Source organism: Mercenaria mercenaria, chromosome 16, assembly GCF_021730395.1.
Source record: "Mercenaria mercenaria strain notata chromosome 16, MADL_Memer_1, whole genome shotgun sequence".
Taxonomy (NCBI): Eukaryota; Metazoa; Mollusca; class Bivalvia; order Venerida; family Veneridae; genus Mercenaria; species Mercenaria mercenaria.
Genome location: NC_069376.1, coordinates 73,911,639 through 73,928,972, shown reverse-complemented (window position 1 = coordinate 73,928,972; position 17,334 = coordinate 73,911,639). Strand labels below are relative to the sequence as shown.

Below are 17,334 nucleotides of genomic sequence, written 5' to 3'. Positions count from 1 at the left end.
GAATCAGAGCCATTCAGTAATAACAGAGATAGAGTGAAAGTGCATAAAACTTTAACCTGAAATTCTAAGTAAAAAGGGGAATAATTCATGAAAAATTGTGCCAGAGTTGTGCATCTTGTTTCATATGATGTGGGTGATGATGCTGAACAACTATTTTAAGTTTGAATCAAATCCATTCAGTAATAACAGAGGTAGAGTGAAAGTGCACCAAAACTTTAACCTGAAATTCTAAGTAAAAAGAGGGAATAATTCATGAAAAAATGGTGCCATGCACCTTATGTCATATGATGTGGGTGATGATGGGAATAATTCATGAAAAATTGTGCCAGAGTTGTGCATCTTGTTTCATATGATGTGGGTGATGATGTTGAACAACTATTTTAAGTTTGAATCAAATCCATTCAGTAATAACAGAGATAGAGTGAAAGTGCATCAAAACTTTAACCTGAAAATCTAAGTGAAAAGGGGGGATAATTCATGAAATATTGGTGCCAGAGTTATGGCCTTTATGTCAGATGATGTGGATGATGATGAGTAATAAGTATTTCAAGTTTGAATCAAATCCATCAAGTAATTACAGAGATAAGTTGAAAACCAAAACTTTAACCAAGGTGGGGACGCGGAAAGACGCCGAAGCCGGGGCGAGTAGGATAGCTCTCCTTATACTTCGTATAGTCGAGATAAAAATGATTTTAAAGTGTTTTTTGTGTTTTATAATTGTTTAACAATAGTTTGATGTTTCTTTTATCAAAATTAATGTTGTAATGAATTCTCTGCAAGCGTTTTAGATAGTGGCCATCACACTGAATTTGTCACTTCTTGAGCGTGAGGAAATACCATATATTATACAAAATTTACAAAAAAACGCACGGTGAAAGTTGTTTAAAATTTGCAACACAGTGTGAAACATGGTCAACATTAAGAATATACCAAGCAAATGCCATTTTTAAATCATTACTATTAGGGGTCCAATACCTTAAGTAAGGTAGGTGAACAACCCGTGGTACTGCCTAAATTAAATGATGGACCAATCCATTTTAGAGCAAGCTAAAGGTTAAGTAAGGCATGTGTACATGAATTTTACTTTGAACAATTATCCATCAAGAAACAAGTGATGCAGATATAATAATATTATGATGAAAACAAATCTAGGCCAGTTAGCAAGACCTGAATCTAAATTTTAACTTACAGCCTAGTCTAATCAGTAAGACTTTGATAACCCTAATTCACTCAACATGAAATGCAGCTAAAATAAAGCCAATAAAATGAAATTATTAGTCTAAAGAAAGCCAATTTCACATACATCAGTGACAAATATTTATTAACTATTTAAAACAAAGACATTATATATAAATAATGTTCAATGACACAAGGGTGTCATCTAGAAGGCTGCTCTGCCTCTTGTTGAACCAAAAGTACATTTTTTGTGCTTCCTCTCCAATCTACAGCTCCCGCAATCTACCCTTCATCACCAGGAATGTCCTCAATTTCAGCAGTTTCTGCTATGGTTCCAGAAGCTAACTTACTTCCCTCACCAGCATCAGATGCTGAGCTTTTAGGCATACTGACAACTGAACTTGCAGATGTAATTAGATTTTCACTTGTTGACGTTTTTAGTGTGAATCCAACTGATTGTGATGAGCAATACGCTGAACTGTCCTTTGAGTATGCATTACTTGGCAACATTTTGTCCGTCCCCTGCTGATACAGCTCTGAGAAGCTGACATCATCCCAGTATAGAGCTGTAATAGGGTCTCCTCTGACAGGTGGCCATCCTGGTGTAGATACTATCTCCTCTTCAATGGTGCTATATTTTGAACTTGAGGGACAGGAACCAACGTTCCTTCAATTGCATGAACTTTTCTCTGACAACAGCATGGTCGAGAAGGAATGTCTGAAATACCAATAGATGTTATAGGTTATAATAGAAGTGACAAAATGTCAGAATATATAACTGACAAAGTAAGTTCAATATGATAAAAGACTATTTACTACAGCTCTATACTCAAGAAGGATAAATACTGACAGAAATTCTGACATGACCCGTTCCATATTCCTATTAAACAAAGAAGGTTGAGAACTGTGTGTTATTTTACAACAATTCACTTTTCTAATGTCACAATTACTGTCATAGCGTCAAAAGGCATATCAGTTGGATGTACTTTAAAATCCTTGGTAACATGTTAGAATCAAAATAATTTATCTCATTCAGTGATTTGTCGCTGAATAAAATCATTGTTTGACGTTGACATGCACATTATTAGCCATCATGATATAATTACTTCACCTCTGAATTCCAAACAATGACTTTACTCCACGACAAATCACTGAATGAGATAAATTATTTCTTAAACAACTGGCAATAATATTCGCTTGCTTGGATTTCAAGGGGCACTAGTACAGTCTAGGTCATATGGGGACTTTATAGCTTTAAATGATGGAGGAATCCTTTTAATGCTGGTTGCTAAGTGAGGAAGCTACAAGTATTGTTTTTTTACAGCTTTGGTATAAATTGATGGGGTCAGGGAGCGAACTCATGATCTCCTGCACTTGAGGCGGGTGCAATACCAAAGCTACCAAGGAGGTTCTTGTGGTAAGTAGAGCAATGCTCTTACCCGCAGAGAGTAGTAGTAATTAACAAACAAGAGGGCCATGATGGCCCTGTATCGCTCACCTGAGTACCATTGCTCAAAATGATATGATCAAGTCTTGACATAGAGCACATAGGCAGACACATTTTAACAAGATATGAACAAAATTTGCAGAGGTCCACTAGGCAATGCTACATGTCAAATATCTAAGATCTAGGCCTTCTGGTTTATTTTTAGAAAATTTTGAAGATTTTTCTATCTACAATCAAGTAACCCCATGGGGCGGGGTCGGGGGTCATGATTTGAATAAATTTTGTAGAAGTCTGCGGCAATGCTACATGTCAAATATCTAAGATCTAGGCCTTCTGGTTTATTTTTAGAAAAGTTTTGAAGATTTTCCTATGTAAAATCAAGTGACCCCTGGGGCGGGGTCAATTTTGACCCCGGGGGTCATGATTTGAACAAATGTAGAGGTCCACCAGGCAATGCTACAAGTGAAATATCTAAGCTCTAGGCCTTCTGGTTTATTTTTAGAAAATTTTTGAAGATTTTCCTACGTAAAATCAAGTGACCCCTGGAGCGGGGTCAATTTTGACCCCGGGGTCATGATTTGAACAAACTTGGTAGAGCTTCACACCAAATATCTAAGCTCTAGGGCTTCTGGTTTTTGAGGAGAAGATTTTCAAAGTTTTTCCTTTCGGTTGCCATGGCAGCCAGAGTTCTGCATGGAATTCAATTCTGTGAACAATTTTGAAAGGGGGCCACCCAAGGATCATTCCTGTGAAGTTTGGTGTAATTCTGCCCAGTGGTTTTCAAGAAGAAGATTTTTTTAGAAATTGTTGACACACGACGGATGACGGACATCAAGCGGTCACAATAGCTCACCTTGTCACCTTTGTGACAAGGTGAGCTAAAAACATTCTCAGCTGCTCATCCATGACACATTTTTGAAGATTAAAAAAAAACGTCATTATACCAGAAAGTTGATGATTGCCACACCAAAGAACTCAAGTCTATATGACACACTGGGTGGAGGCTGAAGCTACAAAAGGAATGCAAATGTGTCTATAATAGATATTGATAATGCTGTTGTGTAATAATAGATGTCTGTAGGAGACTTACTTTGTGTTCTGCACCTTTCTCTCCTTAGTAACTGAGAATTTATTATTAAGTACATAGAAACATTTGTAGCTTTTTGGCATTGTCAATCCATGAAATTAAATACTGACAAACAAATGCTCTTGATCTATCTTTAAAATTTGTAAAACCTGAAGCAATAAAATTTTGTGTGGACAAAATCAACTGATTAACCAGGAATCCAAACAGAATCCCTTCAATTTGTTACTGTTAATACCCCAGTCACACATATGGCGTGGATAGCTATGTCTAGCCACAGATAGACATGCAGTAATCCGTATCAATCCGTACCTGAGCTGTACCTTAAAATAGTAAATTTTATCTATATATCAATATGTATTAATCATATCAAAGTATTATGTGTGGCATTTGTGTTTAAGTATGTATACTTAACATCACTAGAAAATGTAAGTTCTAAGTAAGTGCTAGTTATAATGTTGTTCATTTCACATGCATAAAACTTCTTTTTTCTCATCCCCACTGAAATTACAGCACGACTATCACTTGTGACTTACCATCAAAGTTTTTACATCCATTTAGTATGTAATAATTATGTATGTTGTATACATACATCAAACTTGAAAGCCATAAACCACTGATATAGAAACATTGAAAGGGTTCAGCAGAAAATAAACTCCAACTGCTTTCACATAAACCCATCATATTTTGAGAAGTATTCAAACATAAAAAACATCTCCCTTTGATTACAATATACTCATAGCTACAACAAGGCAGTCTCAAAGACAGCTAAATCCCCTGCCACTGGTATGGATAGTGAATTGGTAAACCTTTGACCTTGAGCTGTGACCTTGAACTTGAACTGACATGGCTGACCCATGAATTATGCACATCATCTAGATGAGGTGATCATTTGACCCAAGTTTCAGGTTAGAGACCACCAATTGTTTTCCCATAGACTTACATTGTAACATTATGGCGTGTACGGCCTTCCATACACCGAAACATGTATATCTAATTACAAGTTCTACAAAAATATCGGACGAAAAACATATGAATAGTGATACTTTATTTAAGTAATTTTCGTGTGAATGAGATGACCCCCTGTTTACATTATTGACATGGTGGGAGAAATTTGTTTGATAAAACTTTTTTTCAATACACATAAAATGTAGCAAATTTTGTCAAAATGTATAATAAAATACTGTAAATGCAGTGAAAAAATATCAATTTTGAAAAAATAATCACTTCCTGGGTTTGTTTACATGACTGACCAATCAGAACGCACAGACATTACCTTATTCCCAGGTATACACTTACCTCATTTCCAGTAAGTTCCCTGTACTTTTTTGAATTGGTGGTCTCTGACCTTCATGAAAATCTTAAAAGGTGTTTTGGAGATACAGAGCTCAAACCTTTGACCACTCAATGTGACCTTGATCTTGAGTTGACATGGCTGACTCATGAGTTCTTGATGAGGTGATCATTTGACCAAACTTTAATGTAAATCCTTCAAGGGGTTTAGGAGATACAGAATGGACACAAAATGGAAGACTCAAACCTTTGACTCTAAGTTGTGACCTTGACCTTGAGCTGGCATGGCTGACTAATCAATTCTGCACATCATCTTGATGAGGTGATCATGAGACCCAAGTTTGATGAAAATCCTTCAAGGGGTTTAGGAGATACAGAGCGGACACAAAATGGAAGGCTCAAACCTTTGACCTTGAGTTGTGACCTTGACCTTCAGCCGACATGGCTGACTCATGAGTTCTGCACATCGTCTTGATGAGATGATCATTTAATCCAAGTTTCATAATTATCTTTTAAGAGGTTTAGGAGATACAGAGCGGACACAAAATATTACGGAGGATGGAAGGACAGAAGGACGGAAAGAGTCCATTCCTATAACCCCCCCTCCACTTGTGGCGGGGGATTAACAAAGTTTCATATGCAAGTTCTGGCAAATAAAGATTCACTGTATATCTTGTGAAATCATTTCATTTTCTGATCATGAAGATTTATGGTTTTGGTGAAAAAGATTGTTTCATTGGTATTTGATTTCATGGACTGATAAAACCATGAAAACTAGAATGATTGTACAGTAATACACCTACTTGTGTTTGCATGAATAAAGTCCTGTACTGGCATCCTTGCTGATACAAGAAAATTCACATCCATCTTCCCAAGCCTGGTCCTTAATGTACAACTGTCCTTTAATATAAACATCCAACTGAAATAGCAAAGAATATATATGCCTCAAGAAGATAGGCCAACTAAATAAGTTACTGTTGTTTGACAGACACTTATTTTCAAAGCTATTTTTTGTTGAAATTGAGGTAGATACTCTGTTTAATAGGTAACTGATAGGAGTCAGTGGTTAGCAGGTTAAACCACTGTGCTAGAAGCCTGGTATCAATTTTCTGTTGCACACCTGAGTATCAATTTCCAGTTGTAAATAGATGTTAGTTCTGGGTAATTCCTTAAACTGGTACTTTTTTCAGCTGTATCAGCCTAGACATGATGCTGGGGAGGTACGATGACACCTGCTATGTTCCATCCATTCCAGGCGGGTACTTTTGTCAACTACCCACTTTAATTTTATGACAGTCTCTCTATTGCTGAGACATTTGTTAAGTACAGAAATACAACAACTTTGATATCTGATTCTTGTCTTTATTCTCAATTACGGTAGTTAGTTACATTTGAAAGGGTCAAAGGTCAAAAGTAAATACATACTGTGATGATGATGAAAACGCTTACTTATTGTTGGTGCCGTAAAGCCTGCACTACCAGCTCCCAGTAGCAACACCTCCCCTGATGGTAAAGTTGGCTGCACTTGTTTTTTTCCTACAACTGTGATGGCAAAGACAGCTTTGTTCATAACATAATCCTTTATTCTTTAATAACTACAGCATCATTACATTTTAGGAATAACTTAGTAACAAAAATATATTTTTGTTATAGTTTATTTTAAACAGGAATTACTGGCACGCGAGTAGTCCCCGGACACACTCCTACAATGCCCTATTTTCGAGATTCTTCTAAATATTTTTGTGTCTAATGTAAGAAGTTTATCAAGTTCATTTTTCAGGTAATCATATGAGTATAATAATCGTGGAAATTCCTACAGCATGGTTACTTGTTTTGTTTACATTTTCACTGGTGGGGCTTCCGTTTTTATTGTGGATGCGAAAAAGAGGTCTGTCTGGAGGGTTTTAAAATTAAGGCTACATGTCTTTACTTCACGACTAGCGGACATACACTTTCAACAAGAAAACTTATTTTCTTTGTGACAAAAATACTAATTTGCCAAAATATTTCATTATTGTAAAATTAATATCTGTGACTTAAGCATAATTATCCTATTTTCTGTTGTCGCTAATTCTGTGTGGCTGGGACAAATAAATATGACGCAAACTTGTGATCTTTTTACAGTTATATAAAATATCAGTTCCAAAAAGTATATTCATGAAAAATTGGTCTCCAGGCATTACTATCAGGCACTTTAAAATTTGACCTTCTACAGACCCCTTTTCTTGCCTCGCTAATCCCCCACGAACGTGATGTCATTTCAAAGAAAAAACACCAAATTGATAATACCGGAGCTGAGGTATATATATATGTAAATCGTCTTTATTTTTGAGATTGTTTAAGCTTTCCAGGATGAAATATATGGGAATACTTGCGTGCCAGTAATGTGTGATGTGAATCTAAGTACAGCACTAATGAGATATATTATTAATTCCTTTTTATAAATTTATGTTACAATTATATATATCTAAACATTTCTTCTCACCTGCTGGAGGGTTAGAAACACTTAGAGCCAAGCCGTTAGCTAGGGAACCGAGGTTTGTGGATGAGGAAAAGAAGTATCCATCCTGACACTGAACTACTGGGCAACATTCACCAGACTTCTTCACTACACGGCAATATCTTGGCAAGTTGTTGTACGATGGATATCTACAAAATGCCAAAGAGAAATACGTAATTCAATAAAATATTTGGCATTCAAGGAAAATCATTCAGACATTATTCTGCAGTAAAAATCAAGTACAGATTCAATAAACAAATACATTAGCTGGTTCCATTGTTCTAAGGTATTTCCTTATCATATGGTGATTTTCTAGCTTTTGATGGTAGAGGAATTTGGTAGGTACACCGCCGTCCTCTATTTCAGTGACAGTCTGGCCCCTGGGTTGAATCATCCACCTTCCGTTAGTCATCTCTAATAGTTACTACACATGAATAAGTCATCTCTAATAGTTACCACACATGAATAAGTAATCTCTAATAGTTACCACACAGGAATAAGTCATTTCAAATAGTTACCACACAGGAATAAGTCATCTCTAACAGATACCACACAGGAATAAGTCATCTCTAACAGTTACCACACAGGAATAAGTCATCTCTAATAGTTACCACAAAGGAATAAGTCACCTCTAACAGATACCACACAGGAATAAGTCATCTCTAATAGTTACCACACAGGAATAAGTCATCTCTAACAGTTACCACACAGGAATAAGTCATCTCTAACAGTTACCACACAGGAATAAGTCATCTCTAACAGTTACCACACATGAATAAGTCATCTCTAATAGTTACCACACAGGAATAAGTCATCTCTAACAGATACCACACAGGAATAAGTCATCTCTAATAGTTACCACACAGGAATAAGTCATCTCTAACAGTTACCACCACACAGGAATAAGTCATCTCTAATAGTTACCACACATGAATAAGTTTGGTTTGATTTGAAATCATTCTACATCCAGAGTGCGGTTTGAACCCAAAGCAGTGACGGACAAGTGACTGGAATTGTTCTTAACTTTTTTTGGTGTTTTTTATTCTTTTTTTTCCCCTAAATACATCAAACTTTTCAACAGTTCATAAATAAACAAGAGGACCATGATGGTCCTGAATTGCTCACCTGTTCCCACATGACCCAGTTTTGAGTATGACGTCGTTTTTTCTATAATTTGACAAAGTGACCTAGTTTTAGAGCTCATGTGACCCAGTTTTGAACTTGACCTAGATATTATCAAGATAAAAATTCTGACCAATTTTCATGAAGATCCAATGAAAAATATGGCCTCTAGAGAGGTCAAAAGATTTTTCAAATTTTAGATCTACTGACCTAGTTTTTGACTGCAGTTGACCCAGTTTCAAACTTGACCTAGATATCATGAACATTCAGACCAACTTTCATACAGATCCCATGAAAAGTATGGCCTCTAGAGAGGTCACAAGGTTTTTTTATTATTTGACCTACTGACCTAGTTTTTGATGGCACGTGACCCAGTTTCATATTTGACCTAGATATCATCAAGGTGAACATTCTGATCAATTTTCATGAAGATCCATTCAAGGGTATTGCCTCTAGAGAGGTCACAAGGTTTTTCTATTTTAGACCTACTGACCTAGTTTTTGATCGCAGTTGACCCAGTTTCAACCTTAACCTATATATCATCAAGATAAATGTTCAGACCAACTTTCATACAGATCCCATTAAAAAATATGACCTCTAGAGAGGTCACAAGGTTTTTTCATTATTTGACCTACTGACCTACTTTTTGAGGACACATGACCCACTTTCAAACTTGACCTAGATATCATCAAGATGAACATTCTGACCAATTTTTTCTATTTTTAGACCTACTGACCTAGTTTTGAACCGCACATGACCCAGTTTCGAACTTGACCTAGATATCATCAAGATGAACATTCAGACCAATTTTCATACAGATCCAATGAAAAATATGGCCTTCAGAGAGGTCACAAGGTTTTTCTATTATTTGACCTACTGACCTAGTTTTTGAGGGCATGTGACCCAGTTTCGAACTTGACCTAGATATGATCAAGGTGAACATTCTGACTAATTTTCATGAAGATTTTTTTAAATATATGGCCTCTAGAGAGGTCACAAGGTTTTTCTATTTTTAGACCTACTGACCTAGTTTTTGACTGCACATGACCCAGTTTCGAACTTGACCTAGATATCATCAAGGTGAACATTCTGACCAACTTTCATAAAGATCTCATGAAAAATATGACCTCTAGAGTGGTCACAAGCAAAAGTTTATGCACGCAGGCACGGACGAACAACGGAATCTGCGCGATCACAAAAGCTCACCTTGTCACTTTGTGACAGGTGAGCTAAAAACCAGAAATGAAAACTGGTAAGTGTACTTATATTTTACCTAAATGTTTTTGAACGATTGCATTCTTACCTTAATTCTATAGCTAAGTTTCTGCAAAATCAATTGATAAATTACTAAACCAGAGGGCCATGAAGGCCTGTATCGCTCACCTGACCTATTGACCTAAAGACCATCAAGATTAACATTCTGACCAAGTTTCATTAAGATATGGTCATAAATGTGAGTATTAACTAGTTTTTCCTTTAATTTGACCTAGTGACCTAGTTTCTGACCCTACATGACCTAGATTTGGACTTGGCCTAAAGATCAATCAAGATTAACATTCTGACCAAGTTTCATGAAGATACAGTCATAAATGTGGTTTCTAGATTTTTAACAAGCTCTACTTTAGATCTGACCTTGTGACCTAGTTTTAGACCCCACCTAATTCAGACTGGAACTTAACCTTAAGATTATTAAGATTAACATTCTGACCAAGTTACATAAAGATATGGTCATAAATGTGCTCTCTAGAGTGTTCACTAGCTTTTCCTTTGACCTGGTGACCTAGTTTCAGACCCCACCTGACCCAGATTTAAACTTGACCTAAAGATCATCAAGATTAACATTCTGACAAAGTTTCATTAAGATATGGTCATAAATGTGGCCTCTAAAGTGTTAACTAGCTTTTCCTTTGATTTAACCCTGTGACCTAGTTTTTGACCCTACCTGACCCAGATTTGAACCTGACCTAAAGATCATCATGGTTTACATTCTGACCAAGCTTCATTAAGATAAAGTCATAAATGTGGCCTCTAGAGTGTTAACAAGCTTTACATTTGATTTGACCTGGTGACCTAGTTTCTGACCCCACTTGACTTAGATTTGAAACTGACCTAAAGATCATCAAGATTAACATTCTGATTAAGTTTCATAGAGATATAATTATCATAAATGTGGTCTCTAGAGTTTTAACAAGCTTTACATTTGATTTGACCTGGTGACCTAGTTTTTAACCCCACATGACCCAGATTTAAACTTGACCTAAAGATCATCAAGATTAACATTCTGACCAAGTTTCATTAAGATATGGTCATGAAATGGCCTCTACAGTGTTAACAGGCTTGCTTTACATTTTATTTGACCAGATGACCTAGTTTTTGACCCCACATGACCAAGACTGAAACTTAACCTAAAGATCTTCAAGATTAACATTCTGACCAAGTTTTATTAAGATATGGTCATAAATGTGGCCTCTAGATTGTTAACTAGCTTTTCCTTTCATTTGACCTGGTGACCTAGATTTTAACCCCACACGACCCAGATTCAGACCTGACTTAAAGATCATCAAGGTTAACATTCTGACTAATTTTCATTAAGATATAGTCATAAATACTGAGTCGGCTTTGATAAAGGTATAGAATGACATCCTCACATCCCTTGACCAAAATTCTGTAACAGTCCTCGTACTACTCGATCTGTCTGCAGCTTTCGACACGATTGACCACCAAACGCTATTACACAGACTTGAACATCATTTTGGAGTCACAGACAAAGCACTTGCATGGATGTCATCATATCTTAGTGACCGCTATAAAACTGTGTGCTTTGATGGTGAGTTGTCGACGCCTATATTGATGAAATACAGTGTGCCCCAGGGATCAGTGCTTGGTCCAAAGAACTATATCATGTACACTAAACCCGTGGGTGCCATATGCAGACGTCATGGACTTCTACACCATTTCTATGCCGATGACTTTCAATTATACCTATCCTTTAAGCCGATAGAGGCTGTGGCTAGAAGTGAGGCCTTGCGCCGCATTGAGAGCTGTCTGGCTGAAATTGTCTCGTGGATGCATTGCAACATGCTGAAGCTTAATGCTGATAAAACAGAGGTAATGCTATTCACATTAAAGCGTAACTCTAAGTACATTGATGACGTCTCTATTAAGGTCGGTGACTCTGTGATAAAATCCACAAAATGTGTTAGGAATCTTGGTGCAGTACTTGACAGCAATATGGATATGGAACAACAAGTCAACTCTGTGTGCCGGGCTGGATATGCACAACTTCACAGAATAGGTCACATCAGACGGTATCTTACCAGTGATGCCACAAAGACCCTTATCAACAGCCTGGTTACTTCACGGTTAGACTACTGTAATGCCTTGTTAAGTGGTATTCCAAACAGCACAATTAACAAGTTGCAACATGTCCAGAACGCGGCAGCTCGCGTCACCACCAAGACGCCCCGTCGCAATCATATAACACCGGTTCTGAAGGAGCTCCATTGGTTGCCAGTAAAATACAAGGTGCAGTACAAGGTTCTGACCCACACATTTAAGGCTTTACACAATCAGTCCCCTGCCTATATTAGGGATATGATAGAAGTGTATAAACCGGTCAGAAACCTAAGATCACAAGACACACTGTCACTGGTTATGCCAAAAACTAAAACCATGATGTATGGCAATCGCAGCTTTTCTTGCACTGCTCCGAAGCTTTGGAACTCCCTTCCCATCAAGATCTGGGAAGCTGACACGCTAGCTGCTTTCAAAAATTACAACATTTTGTTAACTGACCGATACATTGATGCTTTTTTTTAAAATTTCTTCTTCATAAACTGCGTAGAACAGTATTTTATCCTAGGGTAACCTAAATACTTTTAAATATGTATGTATGTTTGTCTTGTTTAATCTATACGTTTTACTTTTATGGATTTTGTTAATGTGGAATGCATTATTTTTGTATGTGTATTTGTTGGTATTTTTGCAATTTTTCTGTGAAGCACTTTTAAACGTGTACACGTGCATGAAAAGAGTGCTATATAAATGTGGTATAATAATAATAATAATAATAATAATAATAATAATAAAGATCATCAAGATTAATATTCTGACCAAGTTTCATAGATATTTTCATAAATGTGGCCTCTAAAGTGTTAACAAGCTTTATATTTGATTGGACCTAGTGACCAAGTATTTGACCCGAGATGACAAAATATTGAACTCATCCAAAATTTTGAGGGTTATATTCTGACCAAGTTTCATTAAGATTGGGCCAAAATTGTGACCTCTAGAGTGTTAACAGTCAAACTGATGACGATGACAGATGGACGACGACAGACACAGGGCGATCACAAAAGCTCACCTTGAGCACTTTGTGCTCAGGTGAGCTAAAAATGATAAAACACCAGTTTAATAAAGCTTTTTAACGTCAATGTCATTTAAAATAGCAGAGTTTGTTTGTTTTGGGTTTAACGCCATTTTTCAACAGTATTTCAGTCATGTTACGGCGGGCAGTTAACCTAACCAGTGTTCCTGGATTCTGTACCAGAACAAACCTGTTCTCCGCAAGTATCTGCCAACTTCCCGACATGAATCAGAGGTGGGAGGACTAATGATTTCGGACACAATGTAGTTTATCAAATAGTCACGGAGAACATACGCCCAGCCCGAGGATCGAATTCATGACCCCGTGATCCGTAGACCAACGCTCTACCTACTGAGCTAAGCCGGCGGGTCTAAAATAGAGGAGTTGTTGGTCAAATTGACTTGTGTATATAATAGTAAAAGAAAGTAAATTTTTATGTTTCGACTGGAAAAGCTTACATGTGATAAAAAGAATATTACATTTGTGATTTTCAACACTCGGCAGAGCCTCGCATTTTATTATTTCATTTACTAGTAACTTAAGTTTCATAAATTCAATATGAATAGACACTCCTGTCATATCCTCTATATATCAACCGTATTAACATGACTCTATTTGATTTCCATTTAAAGACGGAAATGAAGCTCTGTACGTTCTGCAATAAATAACGATTGATGCACAGACCGGTTTAGGCCTTCTTGTGATTTATCCTCTTATTTACCATGGTTCAGATGCTTCATTATTTAACTGTGGTAAATTAGACGATAAACCACTCGAAGTCCTTGATAGTCTGTTAAACAGTATAAATACCTCTTCCACTTCTTGCTCTCTCTTCCTTCATCTACCTCTTCTTTTCTGCTTTCAACCTGCAATGCAAGTATTTTTCATTCAAATGTGTCTTTTACAATAAAGAACATTAGGAAGTTACAGACTGTTAAATTATTGCATGAATTTGAAGAAAATGGAATAATATTAGATCCTTATCAGATGGAATCCTCTTTCATAGATCTCAGTTTTTCGGTATGGAATTATATTTCCCATTGTTCTGCATTAACATGCTATGACTGTCATTATCAGACATGTTAACTCAATTTGCAAGAGACTGAACAAGAGCTGTCACAGGAAACAGCACGCTTGACTATTTCAATGCTGGATAGTGACACTGGGCACATCTGAGGAAGCTGGAGCTGCCATTAGAGTGTTTAATGACTCCAATGGTGGATGAAGATATTGGACAATAGCTTGTTTATCAGCTGTTTACACTCAACTGAAAATTTTCAAAATGGCGGTGGCTTACAATATTATTGATTAACTACAGTGGAATATTAACGCTACGATCGGTTGAAGTCTGACAGGTGAGAAGGCGGGGTTGACCATTGATTTATCAGTAATTTAATCTCATATATGCATCAAGTTTTACAACTGAAGTAAACAGATTACAACACTCTGAAAAACTTGGTGATTCAGATTTCGGCAGGAGGCAATAATTAGGCAAAGTGGCTGACTTTACAGCCACAATATCACTCAAATGGCCCTGTAGGAAAATCCCTGCTCTAGGTTCACATCTCACGAGTATGGTATTGTTCCATATGTGTCAACAACTCTCCTTAAAGTACTTTCTTAGGCACTGCTCATGCAGTCATATCTTCATTTTGGGCTAGGAGCCCTTAAACTTTTGTTTGTTGGACTAAACATCACACTGGCACAATTATTCATCACATGACTTTCTAGCTTTTGGTGGTGGAGGGAGACCCAAGATGCCTCACCAGGCATTATTTCATTATGGGCAGGCTTCTGAAACCTTAAACCTTTAGGCGTTAGAGAGAGGAAAGGGGTGGGTTGATCATGTAATGCATCTTTATGAAAGTAGTCGGTATAAAATTGATAAACATGAAAACTTTGTAAATGATAAATACACATACACTCAGTTTCCTAACCTTTCTAAAATTAATTTTGATGAAAAAGTAAAAAAAAAAATTGTGAATTGACCTACTGATGTAACACAGCCTGGAAACTAATGAGTCAGCAGATAGGGCTATGCTATTTTAGAAGATAATTTTAAAATACAGCAAGATAAATATGGTACATGACGTCACCAAGAAAGAACGCTACAGACTCGGAGAAACTTGTAAAAAGCATGCTGTTGTCCCACAATTCAAACAACACATCCAACTTGATCTTTCAGAGTATCGTCAGTAATGATTACTTTACTTAAAATATCAACAACATTTGTATCGAAGTATATTCACTTTCCCTTTATTATTATATACAATACAAAAAAGTACTTAGTCTAGCTTTACTTCAATCATGTTTCTTACACCAGCTTTGAAATAGAGGAACATATATGAGGGTTCTTTTTTTTCATTCTGAATTTATTGAATCAGTTGAATAAAATATACAAAGCATTTTATTGGTTTTATCAAATGTTAGATTTTTATGTTGAAACATTGAAATATTTCTTTCTGTACCTATCTCAGACAAAGTAAATTCAAAAAGCAACAATGTTGAAGTGTTACTTCACTAGTGTAAAACCAAAACCATTACTTAATTTCACTCCTATGATATAAATGTTTTCAGTACGTGCTAGTAGTATAGTACTTGTTTGTGCGAAGACCTATTTAACCTCGCCTGACCCCTTGCCTCTATTCTATAAGTGGACTTTAACCTTACCCTAAACTTAAAATACTAACTTGATACCCTTGATACCCTGAAAATCTTTTAAATCTTTAGTTAAACCGAATGAAAACCTTTGATTCAGTCCCCGGTCCGAACCAACTAATGTCAAACAATTTAAAACCCACAGGTTTTAAACCCAGTTAAAAGTTTTAAATACATATGATATAGATGAGTTTACAGAATAAAATATATTGTTTGAAAGAAAGAAGATTTACTGATAATATAAATCCTCATTATGTTACAACAAAAAACGGGAGAAAAATGATAAGGGCTACTTGTTCATCTTGTGGAAAAATGAAATCAAAGTTTGTTAAAAGTACAGGGGGTAATTTAGATATTCACAAAGCAATGTTACCTTTATTACCTAAGAAAGGTTTAACACTCCCAGGATATAATTATTGTGGGCCAGGAAATCCCCTAGATAATGGACCCCCTGTCAATGAACTGGATGCAGTATGTATGGACCATGATTTTTGCTATGACAGTGGTGTAAAAAAGGGTACATGTGATAAGCAAATGCTTTCCAATTTAAATAAAACTAAATCAAAAACATTTGGGGAAAAGATTGCAAAACATTTAGTTGTGAAACCTATAATTAAAACGAAATACAAACTTGGGCTGGGACAGGAACAACAGTTCCATATGGGTTTAACACCCAGACAAAAGTCAAAAAACGGGAAAAGGGGGTAGAGTATACCCCCGGAATCACCTGGAGTGATGAATTAGCAGAAGAATTACACAAACCAATTAAAAGAAAATTTAGGAAACGAAGAGTGATAGTTAATGATATTGATGATACTTGGTCAGCTGATTTAGTTGACATGCAAGCTTTTTCAAAATATAATAAAGGAGTAAAGTACTTGTTAACCGTTACTGATATATTTAGTAAATATGCTTGGGTTATTCCATTAAAGAATAAAACTGGAGAATCTGTTACTGAAGCATTTAATAAAATAATTTTAAAAGGTAGAATTCAGGGACGAAAGTCCCCGAAGACTGCAAGAATTCCAACAAATTTATGGGTAGATGAAGGAAAAGAATTTTATAATAAAAAGTTTGAATCATTTTTGAATAAAAATAAAATTAATATGTACCATACATTTAATGAAGGAAAGGCTGTAGTAATAGAAAGATTTAATAGAAGTTTAAAAAGAATAATGTGAAAATATTTTACAGCAAATAATACTTATACTTATTTAGATAAGTTGCAGGATATGGTTGATAAATATAACAAAACAAAACATTCTAGTATAAAAATGACACCAACCGAAGCTAGTAAAAACTTAAATAAAGGTACTGTTTACTTTAATTTATATGGTGATTTAAAGATACCAAAGAGTAAAACAAAATTTAAAACTGGTGATCGAGTTCGCTTAAGCAAACTTAAAAGACATTTTGAAAAAGGATATACACCAAACTGGACAGAGGAAATATTTATAATTTATAAAATTAATAATACAAATCCCAGAACATACACTATAAAAGATTTAAATGATGAAATAATTCAGGGTTCATTTTATGAACAAGAACTTTTACCTACTACACAAGACGTTTTTAGAATAGAAAAAGTTATTAGACGAGACTATAAGAAAAAACAAGCTTTAGTAAAATGGAAAGGTTACAATGAAAAATTTAATAGTTGGGTACCATTTAGTGAATTGGAAGAAATT

General features: G+C 35.8%; 1 long non-coding RNA gene across 2 annotated transcripts in view; it reads right to left on the bottom strand.

Annotated features, from left to right (window-relative positions):
* Positions 1 to 307: 307 nt before the first annotated feature.
* The window catches only part of LOC123555238 (uncharacterized), a 42,307-nt gene continuing 25,280 nt past the window's right edge, over positions 308 to 17,334 (bottom strand). The window contains exons 4-8 of one of the 2 annotated variants that reach the window (XR_008367958.1): positions 13,799 to 13,854; positions 7,486 to 7,649; positions 6,450 to 6,542; positions 5,804 to 5,919; positions 308 to 1,894 (exon numbers count right to left, since the gene is read on the bottom strand). This is a non-coding gene — a long non-coding RNA (uncharacterized LOC123555238). Of the gene's footprint in view, positions 1,895 to 1,943; positions 3,634 to 5,803; positions 5,920 to 6,449; positions 6,543 to 7,485; positions 7,650 to 13,798; positions 13,855 to 17,334 lie in introns of those variants that run through there. The other variant, XR_008367959.1, reaches the window with a different exon arrangement.